Below are 20,482 nucleotides of genomic sequence, written 5' to 3' on the forward strand. Positions count from 1 at the left end.
GAGATATTGGAGACTCTTATGATCAGTGAAAAGTTTACACTTGGTGCCATAAAGATAATGCCTCCATATCTTTAAGGCAAATACTACCGCTGCCAACTCCAAATCATGAGTGGGGTAGTTCTTTTCATGCTCCTTCAATTGCCTCGATGCATACGCGATCACTTTATCCCTTTGGGTCAGAACACAACCTAACCCAACTCCGGATGCATCGCTATAAACTGCAAAGTCATCAACTCCTTCGGGCAATGAAAGAATCGGTGCTTCACACAATCTCTTCTTCAACTTCTCAAAGGCTTCCTTATGCTTCTCATTCCAAGAATAAGTGGCTCCTTTGTGGGTCAAAGCTGTTAATGGAGTAGCAATCGAAGAAAAGCCTTGGATAAACCTTCGGTAATATCCAGCTAATCCTAAAAAGCTTCGAATCTCCGTAGGACTTTTTGGTTGTTCCCACTTCATTACAGCTTCAATCTTTGCTGGGTCGACCATTATCCCTTCTTGGTTAACCACATGACCTAAAAATTGGACTTCTTGAATCCAAAATTCACACTTGGAGAACTTTGCATACAGCTTCTCCTTTTTCAGGACTTCTAGCACTTCACGCAGATGCTTTTCATGCTCCTGCTTGCTTTTCGAATAAATCAAGATATCATCTATGAATACTATCACGGATTTATCTAAGAATGGTTTACAAACCCTATTCATCAAATCCATGAAAGCTGCTGGGGCATTGGTTAGTCCGAACGACATAACCAAAAATTCATAGTGTCCATATCTCGTTCTAAAAGCAGTCTTTTCGATGTCCTGCTCTCTCACCTTTAGTTGATGGTATCCCGACCTAAGATCGATCTTCGAGAAATAGCTCGAACCCTGCAACTAGTCGAACAAGTCATCGATCCTTGGCAACGGGTACTTGTTCTTTATCGTCACTTTGTTCATCTCTCTGTAATCGATGCACATTCTCATGCTTCCGTCTTTCTTCTTTACAAATAACACAGGGGCTCCCCAGGGTGATGAACTAGGTCGAATGAAACCTTTGTCCAATAACTCCTGAAGTTGTGTCATAAGTTCTTTCATTTCGGTTGGCGCTAATCGATAAGGTGCTTTCGCTATCGGCGTCGTTCCTGGTAACAAGTCGATACGAAATTCTACTTGTCGATCAGGGGGCAATCCGGGAAGATCTTCGGGAAAGACATCCGGATAATCGCACACCACCGGAATATTCTGCACCTCCTTCTTTTCCATCTTGGCATCGATCACGAATGCTAGATATGATGTACATCCCTTGGCCAAACACTTTCTGGCTTTCATTAGGGAAATGATTCCAGAGTTTACTCTGCGTTTGTCTCCGTACACCATAAACGACTCTTTCCCTGGCGGGTTTACTTTTACTATCTTCTTTCTACATAGTATTTCTGCATCATTGGCGCTAAGCCAATCCATTCCTAAAACTATGTCGAATCCATTTAACTCGATAGGCAATAATTCCTCTTGGAACTTATTCCCATCCAAGTCAATGAGGATGTTTTTCATACGATGGCTAACAGGTACAAACTTGCCACTAGCAATCTCGACTAATAAGGCATTAACTAGCCTATCTACAGGCAAAGCTAGCTTTCTACCAAATTCATGCGATATAAAGGAGTAATTGGCTCCAGAATCAAACAAAATTTGGGCAGGCAATTCGTTTACGAGAAAGGTACCTGAAGCGACATCGACTTCTTCTTTTGCAGCTTCAAGTGTCATCTGAAAGGCTCTCGCCTTTGGCTTTGGTGGTAGATTGGGCTTTGCGGCATTCTTCCTCTTTGGACAGTCTTTAAGAACATGCCCTACTTCATGGCACTCAAAACATACCCTCTTGTCGGACGGACACACGTTGGCATAATGCCCAGTCTTACCACATTTGAAGCAAGTCACCTCCTCACTACATCTCCCAGAGTGCTTTCTCTTGCACTTCTCACACCATTTCACTTCACCTCCTCCTCCTCCAAACTTCTTGGACTTAGAAAATTTGCTTTTCTTGTTGGAACCCGAAGTTCCTTCAAATTTTCTCTTTTCACCAACTTCTGCCCTCTCCAGACCCTTCTCCTTGATCTGAACCTCGACATTCTTAGCAGCCCATATGGCGGCTTTTAAAGTGGTTGCTTGCTTAACCATCGGACCAAAGTCCGCTGGTAATCCGAGGGCAAACTTGTTGACCTTAGAGAGTTCAGTTGGAACTAGATGAGGAACTAGCTTCATCTTTTCCATAAAACTAGCAGTGTATTCAGTAACGCTCATCTTTCCTTTCTTTAAATTCTGAAACTCATTATTGATTTCCAGAAGATCCTGCTCAGAGCAGTACTGCAATTTCAGTTGGACCACAAATTCTTCCCAAGACATCTTACTAGCTTCACCCTTGGGCATCGAATCAGCTAGTAACTTCCACCAGCTCAACGCACCAGACTTTAACAGAGGAATTGCAAGTGCGGTCTTTTGTTTGTTGCTGCACTCGCAACTTTCAAACATCGTCTCCATTTCGGAGATCCAATTCATGACTTCCACCGGTGTCGGACTCCCAGATAGACACGGCGGTTTGGATGCCATGAAATCTTTGTATTTGCATCCGCGTCCATCAACTCCTCCATCCTGGTTGTTTTGTCTAACTATCGGTGGGTTGGCTTGACCAAGAGTCCCACTGTAGTTCCCTCCTACTGATTGCCCTTCATTCAATACGGGTTGTTCAACAGGCATCGTAGTCTCTTCCCTATGTTGTTGTAGTAATCGCCTTGTCTCCTCCATTTGGCGATCTAACATCATTTGCATCATTGCTTGTACCCCAGCCATCGTCATTGGCTCAGGTGCAACTCCTACAACAGGTACTTGCTCAACTACTTGAGGTTGAGGCTGTTGATCCCTGTTTCCGTTTGCATTTGCAGCTCCACTACGAGTTATGGCCATTACAATCTATATAACGAATAAGGCGAATTTAGGTCTTTATCCTTGTTAGACATGTCAATTCCCTTATCACTCCGAAACGTTTACGTGTTAGTTCTAATCTCGTAATCATACGCTTAGAATCCTACACACATAAGGTTTCCAGATCCGGTCGGCAACAGACCATAGATCCGAACAAATAATGGCACACATGGCAAACACATAGCATTTAGCACATAAGGGCATTTTAGGCATCTTCCCTAAAATAAACTAGTGCTCGTGTCTAGAATATGGTAGACACTCATCTCACAATCATCACTTAGCATTCTAAGTTCAAGTCTAGAAATTCTACAATTTCTTAGTTCGCTTAAACTAATGCTCTGATACCAACTGTGACATCCCCTAATTTCTCGGCCAGAAAAGACCGATTTAATTTATGCTTTTTAAAATAAAATCAGAGAAATCTTTTTAAAAGATGTTGCGGAATTGGTCCCCAAACAAAATATGATAAAAGTTTATCAAAACCCTTCATTAAGAAGGTATATGTTTTCCATATATATATCAAAACCTCGGGATGTCATGTTCCGATACAGATCCAAAAGCATAAACAAGACATTATAAGCCTTTCAACAGTTATTTACAACTACTGGCCTATAATCCAAAAATCTCTCGTTGTCCTCCGACTATGCTCGGGGTCCACTACCTGTAACATAAAAAGCTGAGTGGGTCAGGCTTGGGAGCCTGGTGAGCATATAGGGTTTTCAACCCACAATAATAATAAACTTACTAAGTTCATCAATCAACAATAACCCTGATTACCCGTTCCCGTTATCCTCACTTTATGTCCCTAAACACTTGTCACAAGGGACCTAGCCTAAAGAATATCACCGGGATGGACACTACTGCTAAGGGGTTTCCTCAGTCATACATGTCCTAAAGGCAACCATGAGGGGGATGGAGTACAGCGAATGAACACTCTTAGTTCATTAACACCTACAGGTTGCGGACCTGCTAATGTTTCCCACTGGACTGTCTAGAAAGTCCGTGGTCGTCATCCAAACTCCGCTAGATGACTGGATCTCAAAACACATCGAGGCCTCTCATCAATTTTATTTTATCACACATCACAATCTACCCATGTTCTACCCAACATATTTGTAGATAAAAATACTTATACAGTTTAAAACTTGTATAAAACGTCAACACAACAATCACCTCAAATAAATAATTAATATATTTACACATAGCACATATTATAAGGTAAATACTTCATATCTATGTGTAAAATGAAAGTGACTATACACTCACATGATTTGATGATAATCGGGCAGCAATTCGTTTCCTAAAACGACCGTTTCTAATAAAACCGGGAGTTTTATTGAGAAACCGGGCTTTGTAAAAGTCGGGCTTCGAAACCGAAAAGATAAATTTTCCGGGCTTCTCGGGCACTTCGTGGGGTATTCCGGGCTTTACAATCGATACCGGGGCTTTGCGGAATGTTAATATGAAGAAAATATGGGTTTAGGGGCTAAATATGGCAAAATTCCAAAAATACCCGGGAGGTCTCGCACCCTCCTATTTATAGGGGGAAGCTTCTGATCGGACGGCCAGGAGGCTTCTGATCCGACGGCTGAGAAGGCTCGCAGAGGGGGAGGCTCGCATGAGGGCTGCGCGTGCGAAGGGCTCTCTGGCGGCTTGTGATTGGACCGAGGTCTAGGGTCCGAAGTAGGGGGTTCGTGGCGCCTGCGAGGGTTCGGACTCATGAGTCACTACACACGCGTCGGATGCGAGGCTCGCCACCGAGGCTTCTACGTGTAGTCAGCGGATTGGACCGCAGCTCGGACTCGGAAGGACATGACACGCCTCGCCAGGTGGCTTCGTGACTCAGCAGCCTGGTGACTCAGCAGCTTCGGTGACTCAGCAGCTTCGGTGACTCAGCAGGACACGTGTCACATGCGAGGCGAGGGTGACGTGGCAAAGTGTGACTATGCGAAATTTCTCGGTTTTCGCGCCAAAACTTCTAAAATCCATAACTTTCGCATACGAGCTCCGTTTTTGACGTTCTTTATATGCACGCGTAGCTGAAATTACGATCTACAACTTCTGTTTAGACTTCGTCGGCTAATTTTGACTTTAAATTTTATATTATTATTTTTAACAGACCGGGACAGGAAATCCGTTAAAAATTCATAACTTCTTCATCCGACGTCCGTTTTCGTCAGACTTTTTACCGTTGTGCTCCTAATAACGAGACCTTCAATTCTCGTTTAGGTTGTGTCGGCTAAAAATCGCTCGATCTAAAATTCGAGTTTTTTAGCTGTCTACTGCTACGCTGAAACTTCGAAAAATCATAACTTCTTCATACGAAGTCAGATTTGGGCGTTCTTTTTATCGAACTTCTCGGTTTAACGAATACTACAACTTTCGTTTAGATTACTAAGGCTAAAAAGTAGTTTATCAAAAACTCACTTTTTACGACATTCAGCACCGTGCCGGTTTTGTCGCGAAACTTCGACAGGTCATAACTTCTTCGTTATAACTCGGATTTTGGTATTCTTTATATCCCCGAAATCCTTGTTTCGACCACTACAACTTTATGTAAAGATATCGGGCTTATCTCACACTTTAATTTTGACGCTTATTTTTATTCTTAATTAATTAAGCCCTAATAATTAAGCATAAAACACATTATTCACATAATATTCACATAACTCCTTTTCATTTCTTCAAAATGAGTTACAAAGGTTAGCCTAGACTATCAACTCAATATAAATGCCTAGGCTAGAAACACGAGTGTTACAGAGGAAGTCATGTTTAATATCACAACACATGCATCATAGTAATCAAAGTAACAAAAAAACATTGTATTAATATGAAAGTGTTTACAAAGTATGTGATTCACAAAAGATAGATTCCAAAAGTAAATAACAAAACAAGACATGAAGCTACTAAACTCCATCTTCTGAATCCCAGTGCACGTACCTGTCTACTAGTCTCCTGAGAATACAAGTTATTTTGAAAGAGTAGATCAGCATTTAAGTTGGTGAGTTCATAAGTATTTAAGTGATGAAAGTAAGTTGTAAGTTCTTTATAAAAGTTCGCATGTTCCTCCAGAAAATCCTATATTTTCTGATGTGATGAATGATAAGTAAAAAAGACTCTACAATTCCTTCCATGAGTATTAAATGGATACAAGTTATATGCAATTCCGAGTAAACATACAATCGGTTGTGTGAATCTGCCCAAAGCCCACAACCAAACAAGGAACAGGGAATGAGGCAGAAGTCACGCATCCCATGGTTTGTTAGATCTGCACTGTATATAACCCTGGTGCATTCATTTGGTACTTACGGAGTTAACTGTAATAGTTCTTTATATTTGATGAAAACATTCTTTAAGAAAATTATATATTTCCTTTAGCATAAATGGTAACCAGAATAGTTCCTTCTATAATCACTTAGTTTATACAAGCTATATATAATCTAATATCGAACGGACAGTTAAATGGGTGAATCTGCCCTAAGCCCACAACCAAACAAGGAACGGGAAGTAAGGCGGAAAGCATACATCCAACTGTCTATTGGATATTAAATATATATAACCCTGATGTATAAACTAAGGTATTATAGAATTAACCACTAAAGGTCCTTTAAGTTATACTGGTTTAATCCAATGAATTAAACCCTTTTTACTAATAAGTTTCTAGTTTAGCCTACTAAGTGTTCTATCTGAAAAGTATGTTTTTCTATACTAGAAAACAGTGTATTGAATTTGTATGTTGTGACCTGACCCATACCTGGTACTCCTTATGATTACTTAGTGTATATGGAATATATATATATATATATATATATATATATATATATATATATATATATATATATATATAACTAAGATCGAAAAGATAGTAGACCGGGTGAATCTACTTTAAGCCCACAACCAAACAAGGAACAGGAAATGAAGCGGAAAGCATACATTCTACTGTCTACCGGACCCGATTAATATATATTCATGATGTATGTACTAAGGAATCATAAAGTTAGCATTATAGGCCCCTTCTAACTGAATGTACTAACACTCAACTGCTCTGTTTGTCTGTTGTAATGATGTATGTTTTAAGTTTAAAACTATTCTTACTAGAAAATAATTTGCATTACTTTTTATTTCAGAAGATCACTATATGAATGTAATGGGAAAATGAAAGTATTCAGTAATGTTGTATAAGTAACTACTGAAACACTAACTACCTTAAAACCAATTTGTTAATTAAGGTTAAAATGTGAGATGGTTGTAACCATGCTTGATTGACTAGTATAAGACACGACGTTCCAAAGACATCGAAATAGTATGACATTTGTCACTCGTAGACCTGCAGGTCCCACTGTAGCTAGCAGCAAGGTGTAGGATGGTCAATCTGTGACAACCCGGAATTTTCCATTCGGTCAAACCCTAAAAGTCAACCCCTTCGTATCATAAGTCAATGTCATTATTTCTTATTTTAAGAAATATAAAGTTCGTTTGATTATTTTAATATTATTTTTAAACGAACGGGTGAAAGAAAGTGTCGTCTCGGGTTTTGATTTTTGAAAACCGCAAACACTTCACGTATTAGAAACACCCGACCAAACTTTTATGTTTTGGGTTTAGAAATCACCAAAACCGTAAACTCATGCCTATGCATGAGTTTACTCCCCAAAAAGTTAGTCATTTGTGTTTACTCCCCAAAAGTCAAAAGAGTAAACTCCAAAATATCCTCTCAAGTATCATCCAAGATTTAATTCCAAATCTTCAAAGTTGTAAGTGTTCTAACCATTTCAAGTTAGTAAAACACTTGATCTAGTGTTTGTGCATCTATTCATCCATTCATTTATGTGTTTTGTTTAGATTTTCCAAAACACCAAGAACACACACTAAGTGTTCTTGGCCTTTTAGCTCAAATCAAGCCTTCTAATAGTAAGTACTTCCATCCTTGAGCATTATTGAGCTAGTACTACATTTAAACATCAAGAAAATATGTCAAGAACACAAGATTGAAGGTGTTCACGGTCCAAGAATGTTCTTGGGCCGTAAACACCATAAAGGGCACCAAAGTGTGCCTAAGTCCTTATCTAAGCCCTAGTTTGATGTTTAAACCATCCTTGACATATTTAAACCCTTCCTTATAGTTTTTAAGCCTTGAAAAAGCACCAAAACCCCCCACTTTTATGTGTTTGCGGTCTAGGGATGTCCCAAAACCGTAAACACCCCAAAAAGTGTGTAAATATCCATTAAAAGTCCCATGGTTGTTCCTTATGGCTAAATCTAACCTAGACTAGTGCCATGATTGAGCTAAGGACTTGAAAACCCCAAATACCATAAACTCATGAGTTTAAGGTAGTAAACTCATGAGAAATGGTCCTTAGACCGTAAACTCCATTTAAGAGTGTTTTGATGCCACACAACACTTCCTAAGGCTAATTCATGAAGTAGGAATGCTTGAAATAGCTTAGTAGCCTTCGAAACAACAAATGGTCATAAAGTGTAGAGTTTACGACCATAAACCCTTGAGTTTACTGCCGTAAACTCCTTGGGTAATGGTCATGAAGACCGTAAACTCCAAGGGAGTTACCCTTGAACCCCAAACACACTAGCCTTTCCCTACAACACTTAGATGCAACCCTTGAGACTTATAACACTTGTATAAAGTGTTTAACATGTCCTAGAGTGTCTTAACTTTGTTTATTATTTGTTTAAAGACTAATTGTGTATATACATATATCCTTATATGTTATTAGGATCTTTGTGCGTGTCTAAGTCTTCACTTGACACCAAGCACTTATCCGACACTTCCTTCCGATCCACTTACTACAGGTGAGTTCATACCCCTTAATCAATGTTTTAAACTGTTTTTAAATGTTTATGGTGGGGATACAAGTAGAATTATGATAATTATTATATCAATCACATGTGATTAATAAGCAGCATTCAAATGATTGGCTACTCATTAGCCGTTTTACTAAACAGTTTCCTTCAAATATCTTTCATAAACACTTTATATGTTTAAAACTCCTTATTTCTCTGTACATTTTACTCTGTATATTACTTTTCAAACTTATTTACAATTGTGTTTCAAACAAATGTTTCTTTATACTAAACCGTTTTATCAAACCCATGCCTTCAAACCGTTTTATAGATTGACATCAAGTCGATCTTTTTGTAAGATAATAATTATGTTCAAAGGTTTTACAAAACTTATTTATGCTTTTATATTATAAATTGCATGCCTCTATATGTATAGTTATATAAGAAATGTTTAAAAGACTTAGGAAGGCTATCCACCCTATTTCCTTTTCGCGCTTGAGATGTGGTCTGGTGGGATATCGGGTACTCGTTTGAAGGTCGTTTAAATATTAGTTATATAACATATGTACATATATAATCATAAAGGCCCTTCTAGTTCATCCAATGCCCTTGGGTAGCAAGGGTATACATCCATGTTCATACGTACCAATTAGATTACTAGTAAACTACCATATGGGTAGTTTAGGAAGATACTAGAACGCGATACCATACAATGAGTCAGTTCATTCATGAGTCAATACTTGCTAGAACATTACAGTACATTACTATACTTGCTAGATAGAGAGCACGTACACTACAACTAGAACATTACAGTACATTACTATACTTGCTAGATAGAGAGCACGTACACTACAGCTAGAACATTACAATACATTACTATACTTGCTAGATAGAGAGCACGTACATTACAGCTAGAACATTACAGTACGTTACTATACTTGCTAGATAGAGAGCACGTACACTACAGCTAGAACATTACAGTACATTACCATACTATTACATAGATATGGTCACATGATCACATTTACATGAGTACACTTACAAGAATTACTAGTACATTTTATATGTATAGATTCTGTTATATAATCCTCATTCTTATCTTTACCTTGTGATTCAATCACATAATCGACGAGATAGATTGGATTTAATATCCTAGTACCAAAGGATACGTTGCGGGATTGACCATTCCTAGAACCTCTGTTAGCTACAGAGGTAAAAGCACATCCACGGATGTCAACGGTTGATACCATTACAGGTATACTTTTGGGGACTGACTATTCCTATACCCAACTGTTAACAACAGAGGTAAATGTACATCTACGGATGTCTTCATTTAACATTGTTAGTTGCCCTTGTTCCAAAGGGTAATACTAATACAGCTAGGTCTTGGTAGAAGACTACATTCAGAGCAGTTAGGTCTTGGTAGAAGACTACATTCAGAGCAATTAGGTCTAGGTAGAAGACTACATTCAGAACAGTTAGGTCTTGGTAGAAGACTACATTCAGAGCAGTTAGGTCTTGGTAGAAGACTACATTCAGAACAGTTAGGTCTTGGTAGAAGACTACATTCAGAACAGTTAGGTCTTGGTAGAAGACTACATTCAGAACAGTTAGGTCTTGGTAGAAGACTACATTCAGAACAGTTAGGTCTTGATAGAAGACTACATTGAGAACAGTTAAGTCTTGGTATAAGACTCCTTTTGTTACTAATAGGAATCATAGGGATTTCTAGGGTTTTTCAAACGTTTACAGTTGTTTTACAAACATTTTCATACTTACAGTTCATATACACTTTCAATACTTACAATTCATATACTTACAAATTCTTACATACAAATTCATACATACAAATACTTACTTACAAATTAAGACACTAAAATACTTATGATCTCACCAGCTTCAAAGCTGATACTCGCTTTCAAAATTACTTGTATCCTCAGGTCATCATAGACAGGTACAGATGCAAGGTTTAGAGAAGATGGAGCTCGTTCAAGACTCATCTTTCATTTTGATATATGCTTTAGTGTCTATTATAATTTGACAGAACACACTTGTATAATAATTATTTTATTAATGCAATGGATGATGTTGCTGCTTGTTTACTACTTTACATTGTTGTGATACTGTACATGACGTCCTTTGCCCCAGAACGTTTCCGCCGTTCTTGGTTTTGGGGTGTGACACAATCCCATATAGATCTATACACAAACTAATGCTCTCCCTCCAGGAGACTCGGTTACAAAACGCGACCTAACAAGTATATTGCTAAGCCGTGAAGTAGTGGTTTCACGTTGTTGTTATCTTGTTCTTGTTATCGTATGTTCCTTCTGTTCTTGTTATTATATGTTCCTACCTGTTCTTGTTATTTTTATGTTCTGAACCCCTAAACTATACCTATTATAGTTTACTAGTATGCTTGTTTTGTACTATCCCTGATTTGTAGAAAAGACTCGGTTACCTACTGAGCTATGATTGTACTTTTAAAACAGAGTTTTATAAACAACTATGTAACATAACTTTAAAAGAGTTTTTGAAATGATTTGATCACTTATAATAACATAAGAAATCCTTTAAAATGATGCTTATCACCAATAAACTTTTACACAATTCTCATTGTGTTCAACTTGTATCCCCTCCTAAAAGCATTTAAAAGATTTAAAAGATTGATTATAGGGGTATAAACTCACCTTCTGTGGGTAATTCAATTTGAAGATTCGCCTAAGCATGAGAAGTTCCATGAATGAATTCCCGAGACACAAACAACTCCTAAATGACATATAATGGCATATATATGCATGTAATTAGTGTGTAAAACAACTAACATGCAAGAAAACAACCTTAGGGACTAGGAAACACTTGTAAGGAAGTGTTAAAATCACATGTGATTGTATGAAAGGGAGTTTACGACCAAAGGAAGATGTGTTCACGGCCATGCAAGGGTTTACGACTGTATACTCTTGATGTTTATGCATTTTTGGTCCCTGATTCATGCTAAAAGGGTGTTTTTTTCAAGAGGCTTCAAGAGTTTCTAGTGTATAACAAGAATATGGAAGAATTCTTACGATTTGGAAGCGTTTGGGAGTTCACGGCCACCAAGAACAAGTGTGTGTTTTTGGTGTTCTTGGTGTTCATGATGATACTTGAGAGAGAAATGAGTGTTCTTGACTTGAAGATGTGAGAAATGAAGAACAAATGAAGGAAATCTATACTTATGATGAGGGGTTCACGACCACCAAGATTTTACGGCCATAAACTCTAGTTTAGGTCGTGAACACCCTTGATGGATGTTCTTGTCTCAATTAGAAAGTCATATATTCGTTATTCACACATCCTAGCATCAAGTCCTAAGTGCACGAGGCTTAAAAACTAATAGAATAACCCTTAGCACGGCTAGAAGGTAACAGATACAAGACTGACTTTGATTGAATTGGTTGGCTTTACCAGATAGAAATTTTCGGGTCGTCACACAACCTAACACAATCCCCTACACATAACAGATTTCCTTAATTACCCTTTCATACTCATAACCCCTTAAGGGTTAACTTTGGACCAATTCAAAGTCAAAGCTCCGAGTTGACTCAACTCGTTGAGTTTTCCCTTCAACTCGTCGAGTTCCTATGAATCACAGAATCGTAAAATTACGGCCCAACTCATTGACTTTTCCTCCAACTCGTCGAGTTCTTCCTTTTGAACAGAATCGGAACTCCTCAATTCAACTCGTCGAGTCCTTCCATGAACTCGTCGAGTTCTTCAGTCTGTTAACTCCTTTTTAATGCATTAAGCCATTATTCTTCAGATCTACACCCTATACTTTATATCCAGACTGGAAATGCCTCTAGGAGGGTAAAGTTGCCAATGTTACCCATTAATAGCCTTCCTAATGAGATTAAGCTCAAACCCTAACCCAAAAGGCCAAAGTCTTCATCCAAAGACCACCAAAACTACAAGATAGACCACGAGGTCATAGATCTAAACTCTAGGGGCTAAAAGATCATGTAAAGTCTTAAACTTTATCCACATGCATGGCCATTTGGAGCTTGAAGGATCAAAATGATGGTCTAAAGGTTTCATGGTACTTCCATGGCCATAAATTTAGCACCTTTATGCCATGAAAACCCCTCAAGACCCTAGATCTGAAGTGTTAACCCATTTGGGACGTCCAACTCCCAAGGACCATGATATTTAGGCCAAAACCAAGCAAAATAACCCCAAAAGAAGATCTAAACAACTACAAGGCAAGGTTCAAGCTTTATACCAGAAACGTGTCATGGATGAGGCAAGGATTATGGACCTATGAGCTCCTTCTTGAGTCTTCAAGCTTTTCCTTCTTCCAATGGCTTCAACACACACCAAAAACACCCAAAATGGCTCACAATCACTCAAAGTAGCTTTAGGGTTTAAAGATTTAGAGTTAGGACATTGGAGGCTAGAAAATGAGGCCAACATGAAAGGTTTAAGGTGTTTAAATAGGGTGCAAAACCCTGAATTTAGGGTTTCATTTCACCCAGCCAACTCGTCGCGTTGTTACCTCCCAACTCGTCGAGTTCGTCACCAAAATGTGTGGTCCAAAACAACTCTACTCGAAGAGTCTGGGGCCTCCAACTTGTCGAGTTTCTCTATAAAAATGATTAATTTATAAGTTAAATACACACCAGGAACCAGGTGTTACAATAAAGCACCATGTGATACTGAGGGAATGAGGGGAATGACGATGATGTCACGCCGGATTAGTTTTATCTTTTGTTAGACATTGTAATATGACTTAAATTTATAATATTTTTTTTATTTATTTTGGAATATATGAATTGTATTATAACACTTTTGATACTTATGTGGATGTTGTTATGTAATAGTTTTTCTGCATTTTAGGTATCAGTTTTTTTTGCGTTTAAGGTTATTACGCATCGGTTTTCAGACACCCGAAAAGGTATGATTTAAAAAAAAGCAATAGAGATGACACTATTAGTGGCAACATGAGCAATACCACATACACATGCATTAGCAATGATTATGGAGCAATACCAGTGATATATGAATTAGCAGTGATTTTTAGCATTAGCGGCGCTTTTTTTAGCTATAGAGACGGAGCAGTAACGGCGACCCAATAACGACTATTTATCTTCGGTAAAGGTAATAGCGATGAGTTTGGTGAGCAATAGAGGCGATTTTTGTCGTCACTAATACTCTCTTTTCGTGTAGTGTTATGGAAAGGAAAATATGTTATGCAAGTTGAAGAAAAGTGTGTATATGGGTTGAAGCAAGATCTAAGGCAGTGGTCAGTGATACTTGAAATTTGATAGCTTCATGCAATCGAATGGGTACAGGAAATGTAAGATGGATCATTTTTTGCTACCTAAAGAATTTTGACTCCTCATACATTTTTTATTGTATGTTGATGACATGTTGATTACTGGAGCAGACATGTAGAAGATCAACAAGTTAAAAAACAAAAGTAGTTATCCAAAGAGTTTGAAATGAATGACCTAAGGGTTGCTAAGAAGATATTGGGCATGAGCATAGCCAGAGATAGAACTGCGAGTACTTTAAAAATCTACCAAGAAAAATTCCTCATGAAAGTTCTAGAGAAGTTCAACATGGAAAATGCAAAACCCATTTATACACCTTTAGGAGTAACTTGAGACTCTCAAAGAAACAGTCCCCAAAGAAGGAAGAAGACAAAGAAGATATCACTAAAGTTCATTATGCCTCAGTAGTTGGTAGCTTAATGTATCAAATGTTGTGCAGCACACCACATATTTCTCACACAGTGAGAGTTGTGAGCTGATTTATATCTAATCCAGAGAAAAAGCATTGGGAAGGATTCAAGTGACTATTATGTTACCTGAAGGGTACTTCCAATGCCGCCTTATGTTTTAGAGGAAAATGGGTAATTGCGAAAGGCATTGTTGATTCAAATTTGTGAGGGTGTATAGATTCAAGAAATAACACAACTGGTTATGTTTTCACAATTAGGGGTACGACAAGATTTGGAATTCCTGGTTAGAGAATAATGTTTCTATTTCAACTAAAACAGAAGACTACATGGCTATCATAGAAACAAGAAATATGGTTGAAGAATTACATATCATAACTTGGTATGCAGCGAGAAGATTGTGTATTTCATTGTGAAAACCAAATTCCAGTTCACTTAATGAAGACTCAAGTGTTTAACATTATGCCGAAACACATTCAGGTGATGTATTACTTTATTCATGAATTGAAAAAGTGATGGCACCTTGAGTCTAACGAAAATTCTTAGTAATAAGAATCCATCATAAATGTTTACCAAGGTGGTGACTATAAAGAAGTTAAAGTTGTGCATGATTTTAATTAGCCTTCCGGATACTTGAATCGAAGGAGAGAGAAAGAGAGAGAGAGAGAGAGAGAGAGGGAGAGGGAGAGAGAGAGAAGGGGGGAGGTTACAAATTTCTAGTTTGGATTGCAGCAGATTCTTCATCAGCCTCCAAGTAGGAGATTGTTAATTGTGGAGACTGATTTATCCCCAGCAGTCAAGATTGCTTGGAATAGTTGCTTATGCTTGGAGCAGCTACTTATGCTTGGAGCAGTTGTTTATGCTTGAAGCAATTGCTTACGTTTAGAGCAATTGCTTATAATTGGAGCAGGAGCAATACATATGAGTAGTTGGTAACTGCTTATGCTTGGAGCAAGAGTAATCGACAGTTTCTTATGCTTGGAACAGGAGCAGTCAGTAATACTCGAGTAGCGTGGCAAGAGTTGACATAGGATTTTTTTGGAAAGCAAGTTTGACTATGTTGGTCAGTGGTTCCAGATCTTTCAGTATTAACAAAGGTCCATGATGTTTCAGCCTATAATTTTTAGGTCAACCTCTCTATAAATAGTCTCATTGATTGTAACCCTAAAGCCTTTTACATCATAAAATAATAAATCTCTCTCATGTTTTCCATGGACGTAGTCGATCATCTTGATCATGTGAACCATGTAAATTGATTGTATCTTGTACTTCGATTTTGCATTTATTGGTCTAGTTGAGATTGTATATCATTTATCGGAGTGCTTATTATCCTAACAAACCCACCTCAAGGCTCATATGGAATGTCAATCGCAAAACACTAGCAATATTTTGGGTGTGTCATGATTTGAATCATGCACCTCCTATATGAAATTTCATTCATCAAGTTGTGAAAATAATGTTTCTAACTACATGACTCGAAACACCTACACAACTAGAAGTCCAAGAACTATTTAAGACATTTGAATATTTCTAGACGACGGTATGCTTATTCTTCCCGTCGATAAATTCATTCGAATTTGACTATTTTTTTAGAATTACACTTGTCTTTTAAGATATCTATGTATGTTTATTGATATTTTTAAGGTTCCTAAATTTTTTTTAAAGTATTTTGATTTTCTATGATGCTATATAACTATTGAGGCGGGGATCATATACGAGGACGTGGGATGTCCTTATCCTCGTCACTATCCCCAATCAACTTGTTCATGTATTGGTTTCTCCATCGGGTATGTAATTTTTTCAATCATTGAAGTAATAGACAAAATAGATGAAATGAGTGAAACTATTGAAAACTCGTCCACAAATATTGATCATTTTTGGAGATTTAACGGTCGATCTGTTTTGAGTTTTGGAAAACAGCTTCATTGAATATGGGCAAATATTTTCAACGATTGTATTGAGTTGTCCTTTTCCATAGGTTTATATATGGTTGTTAGATTGCGGTAGGTTTTTTGTGAAGTTATTCCTTATCTTTGTTGTTTAGATTTCATATACTTGAAGTTTTTTGTGCCAAACATACTAAGGTTATTATGTACCTTTAGTGTGTATATATATATATATATATATATATATATATATATATATATATATATATATATATATATATATATATATATAGTTCTATGGAAAACAAAAAATCATAAAAATCATAAAAATGCATAAAAAAATACTTAGAGAACACAAAGCTTTTTTTTGAATTTTTTTATGAAAAAATCGCTACTTTTAATATATATATATATATATATATATATATATATATATATATATATATATATATATATATATATATATATTGAGACTCTTTATTGCTTTATTATTGGTGGTAGTGGGTTTTTAAGCGTCTTAAGTGTTCTTATGGTTTTTAATCTTGTTTTGATGGAGTTTTCATGCTAAAATATCACTGTCCAATTGTGGTTGCTTATTTCTTGATTTTAGGCTGCTTTGATAGTATTTACTATTTAGTATATTCTATTTGTTTGCATCGTCAATAATTCATTTAAATCAAAAAGAATCTGTCAAACTAAGATTAATTATGCAATTTTGTTTAGGCTATTTTCCTCATCACATCCACTCATAAGGACTAAAAGTGTAATTTACCCGAGATTCTATTAATTGAAGTACGTACAGATGGTTGATTCCGGTCCACTACTTATATTGTTTCAAAACAAAATCAACATCGAATTCGGCACTATTAATGATGACAAATTTGATGGCATTGCTTGGCTCATTGTTCAAAGTCTATAGATCAATCACAAAAGAAATTGATGCTTCAACTTGGCATCGGGTTCGATCTTTAATAAGCAAGATGATTGTATTTACTTCAGTATGCTTTTTAGTTTCAAATCTTCATTTTATTTTTTGTTCGAGTCATCTGAATCTTTTTTTAAAAGAATTGTGATTGGTTATGAACCATGAGTCTATTCGATTAAATGGTTGGATACCATGGTTTATTGCCTAACATATTGATAGAAAGTGGACAATTTGATATCAACCACTTTATGTCACGTGTAAAAGAACTTCGCATGAATCACATACATACAAAACGGTATCACTCATTATGCAACTTGTCTTCACATAACATACCCATTTGGCTATATCTAATTGATACTTATTAGTCTCGTTTTAAACAATGAAAAATTCATAATAGAATATTGAAATGTCAAAGTTTCATAAACACAATTCATTTGATGAATCATACATTACACTAAATTACTAAAATAAAAATCCCTAAAACACATCGACAATTACTTACACTTAATCTATCAAGTTAGAGCAAGAAGCACCCAACAATCCAAGAGCCCTCGCAAGCTTTATGAATAAAAAGCAAAAGTATATCACCAAAAGTCCACCTCCGAGTGTATAATCAAGTCGCATATCTCTTTTGGGTAAAATTACAAGAGCCCAAAGCAATCCAACTATCAAAAACCCAATAGTTTCACACAGATTAGGGTCTTCAGGAATGACATAAGAGGCAGGATAATTCGACCATGATACAAAAACAAACGAAAACCCTAATCCAATGAGAACATTAAACAAAGGTCCAGCATAACACCCTGACATGGCAATCTGAGTCCCATGGGCCCCACCATAAACAGCCATAGCCACATTGGATGTCAGGTCTCCAATTGAGTTCCCCCAAGCTAGGATAGTGAGCCCTATAATTGAAGGGCTCATTCCAATTATGTTCCCTAGGGATTCTAACAAAGAGACTAATTCATCAGCAGTGAGGTATGTCCAAGTGACACTCATTAGAAACCCTAGTGCATACCAAAGAACTAAACACTTTTGTGGTGGCGCTGTACTACTTGTGAAGGCAAATGTACAAGTCCCTAAAGCTATCCCAATTGACCCCACAACAAAGTATATCACCATGCTAGATTTTAACCCTAGTTTCCCATATTGTGTGTTCCAGATTAGAGCCACCATTAATGGCGCTAATGCGACTGAAATCACAAGAAAGGGTTTGGACCATTTCTCTTTTGTTATCACTGGTATTGTAAGCCTTCTGGGTATGTAAATTGGCATGTTGATTACATAGAAAAATGTGACTATCCACCTTTTTGGGTCATCGGGTACAACTTGTTCTTCAAAATGTACAGGCTTTTCTGAAGGATGTATAACATTTTCTTCGTCGACGACAGAACCCAATAATGGTACTCTTGTGCTCTGAATCTGATCATCCTCATCAGCAACATCAATGACTGTCTTGTGTTTTTTCATGGTGTTGAAATGCATGTAAGAGACTAATAAGATGTAAATTATGTAAGTGGAAACGAAAAAAAGTGATGACCAAAAGGTGATTTTTCCGATGATGATGATTATGAGGAGATTAGAGAGTGTGAAGAGAAGAAACACAACGTCCCGGATAAAATTGGGTTTATCAACGATGACGATTCTCCGACGGTATGTGATTAATAGGCTGAGAACTCCGACGACGACGGTGGAAACGAAAATCGCCCCACCTAATATGCTGTTAAGCCCGATATCTCCGCCGTCGGTGGATGTGGTGAAGGCGATTATGCTGGAGAAGACATCTGTTGATCCGTTTCCTAATGGAAGCAAAGTGGTTCCCGCGATTGCCGGAGAGAGGTTGAGTGTTTTGGACAAGTGTTCGACTGCAGGGCAGAAGTATTCCGACGCTGTGTTGCTTAGAATATAGAACAGAACAACGAGCCATAGAAGTAGAAAGATGAAACCCAGTTGTGGAAACTGTGAAAAATTACAGTAGAAGATTTGTAGGTAGTTGATGTATCCTTTTGGGACACACCCGGTGTTTGTTTTTACGTAATTGCATTTGGAGATTGGGGAGTTTTGCTGGTGGATAGCGGTGCAAGTGGCGGTGGTTATGGCGGTTTCGCCGTAGGAGGTTGGGGTGGAGGTGATGATAAGGATGAGAGTGAGTTTGAAAAAGGAGGACATCACCATTGAAGAGCAAGGTGATGGTAGGTGAAGAGATGAAGATGATCAGAAAAATCCATGATTTCAAGGTTAAATTGTAGTATATAATTTGAATTATTGGAGGTGATTTATCAACTTATGGTCCAAAGAGATGGGCACAAACTTGTATGGTTGATGAACTGTACAAGACTACAAGGTTACAAGTTACAACTTACAAGGGACAAAATTTCATTAGAGACCCTTAACATTTGTAAAGATACAATTTAGGTCCTAAGTTTCTAATCATTGTACACTTTTTCGAAAAGGGTAAATACTATATATATCCTTTTTTATTTTTCAAAATTGTCATTTTACATCCTTTTAATTTACATATTTGATATTTAAAACTTTTAACCATTTTTTTATATAAATCTAAGTTTAACCATACTTTTTGTATAATATTTAGGTTTTTTTAATTTATTGCAAATTTTGATTTTTTTAAAACCATAATTTTGCAAATTAAATTATATTTTACCTTTTATTAATAATAAATTTGTTACACCATAAGATTTTTTAAATCATAATTTTCCAAATACAGATCTATTTTAACTTTGAACATGTTAATTCATTTGTTGGTGTAATGGTTACTTCTAAACCTACATTATGTCACAAGTTGAGGTACTAGGTATAATTTTTGTAACAAATTTATAATTTTTTTAATTGTTATAAAATATCGTATAAAAATGGTTAAAAAAATAAAACTTAAAGATTAAAAATAAAAATAAAGAGTAAATTGAGTAATTTTTGTATAAAACTATATACAACAATCATTAGATCCTATCAGATGTTGATAATGTTCGTTAAGTGATAAAAGCCCTCTAATTGTACTTTGAAGCAAAAAGATAAAATGGAAAATGTAATATTTCGGGCTCTTTGCATTGATTATGGTTTTATTTCGACATGTATAAATTCAAAAGTGATGAGATAGGGTTGTGGGGTTTGTCAATACATTCGCGTGTATATAAAAATCATTGAAAATGGATTAGAAACAAAGAAGTTATGATTGTTTGAATTTGG

At 36.8% G+C, this 20,482-nt stretch overlaps 1 pseudogene; it reads right to left on the minus strand.

The window, feature by feature from the left end:
- Nucleotides 1–17,674: 17,674 nt before the first annotated feature.
- LOC145058740 (cation/calcium exchanger 1 pseudogene) lies at nt 17,675–19,578 on the minus strand (annotated as a pseudogene).
- Nucleotides 19,579–20,482: the final 904 nt, after the last annotated feature.

The sequence above is a fragment of the Lactuca serriola genome, chromosome 6, assembly GCF_051521515.1.
Source record: "Lactuca serriola cultivar US96UC23 chromosome 6, Lser_US96UC23_V15, whole genome shotgun sequence".
Lineage (NCBI taxonomy): Eukaryota > Viridiplantae > Streptophyta > Magnoliopsida > Asterales > Asteraceae > Lactuca > Lactuca serriola.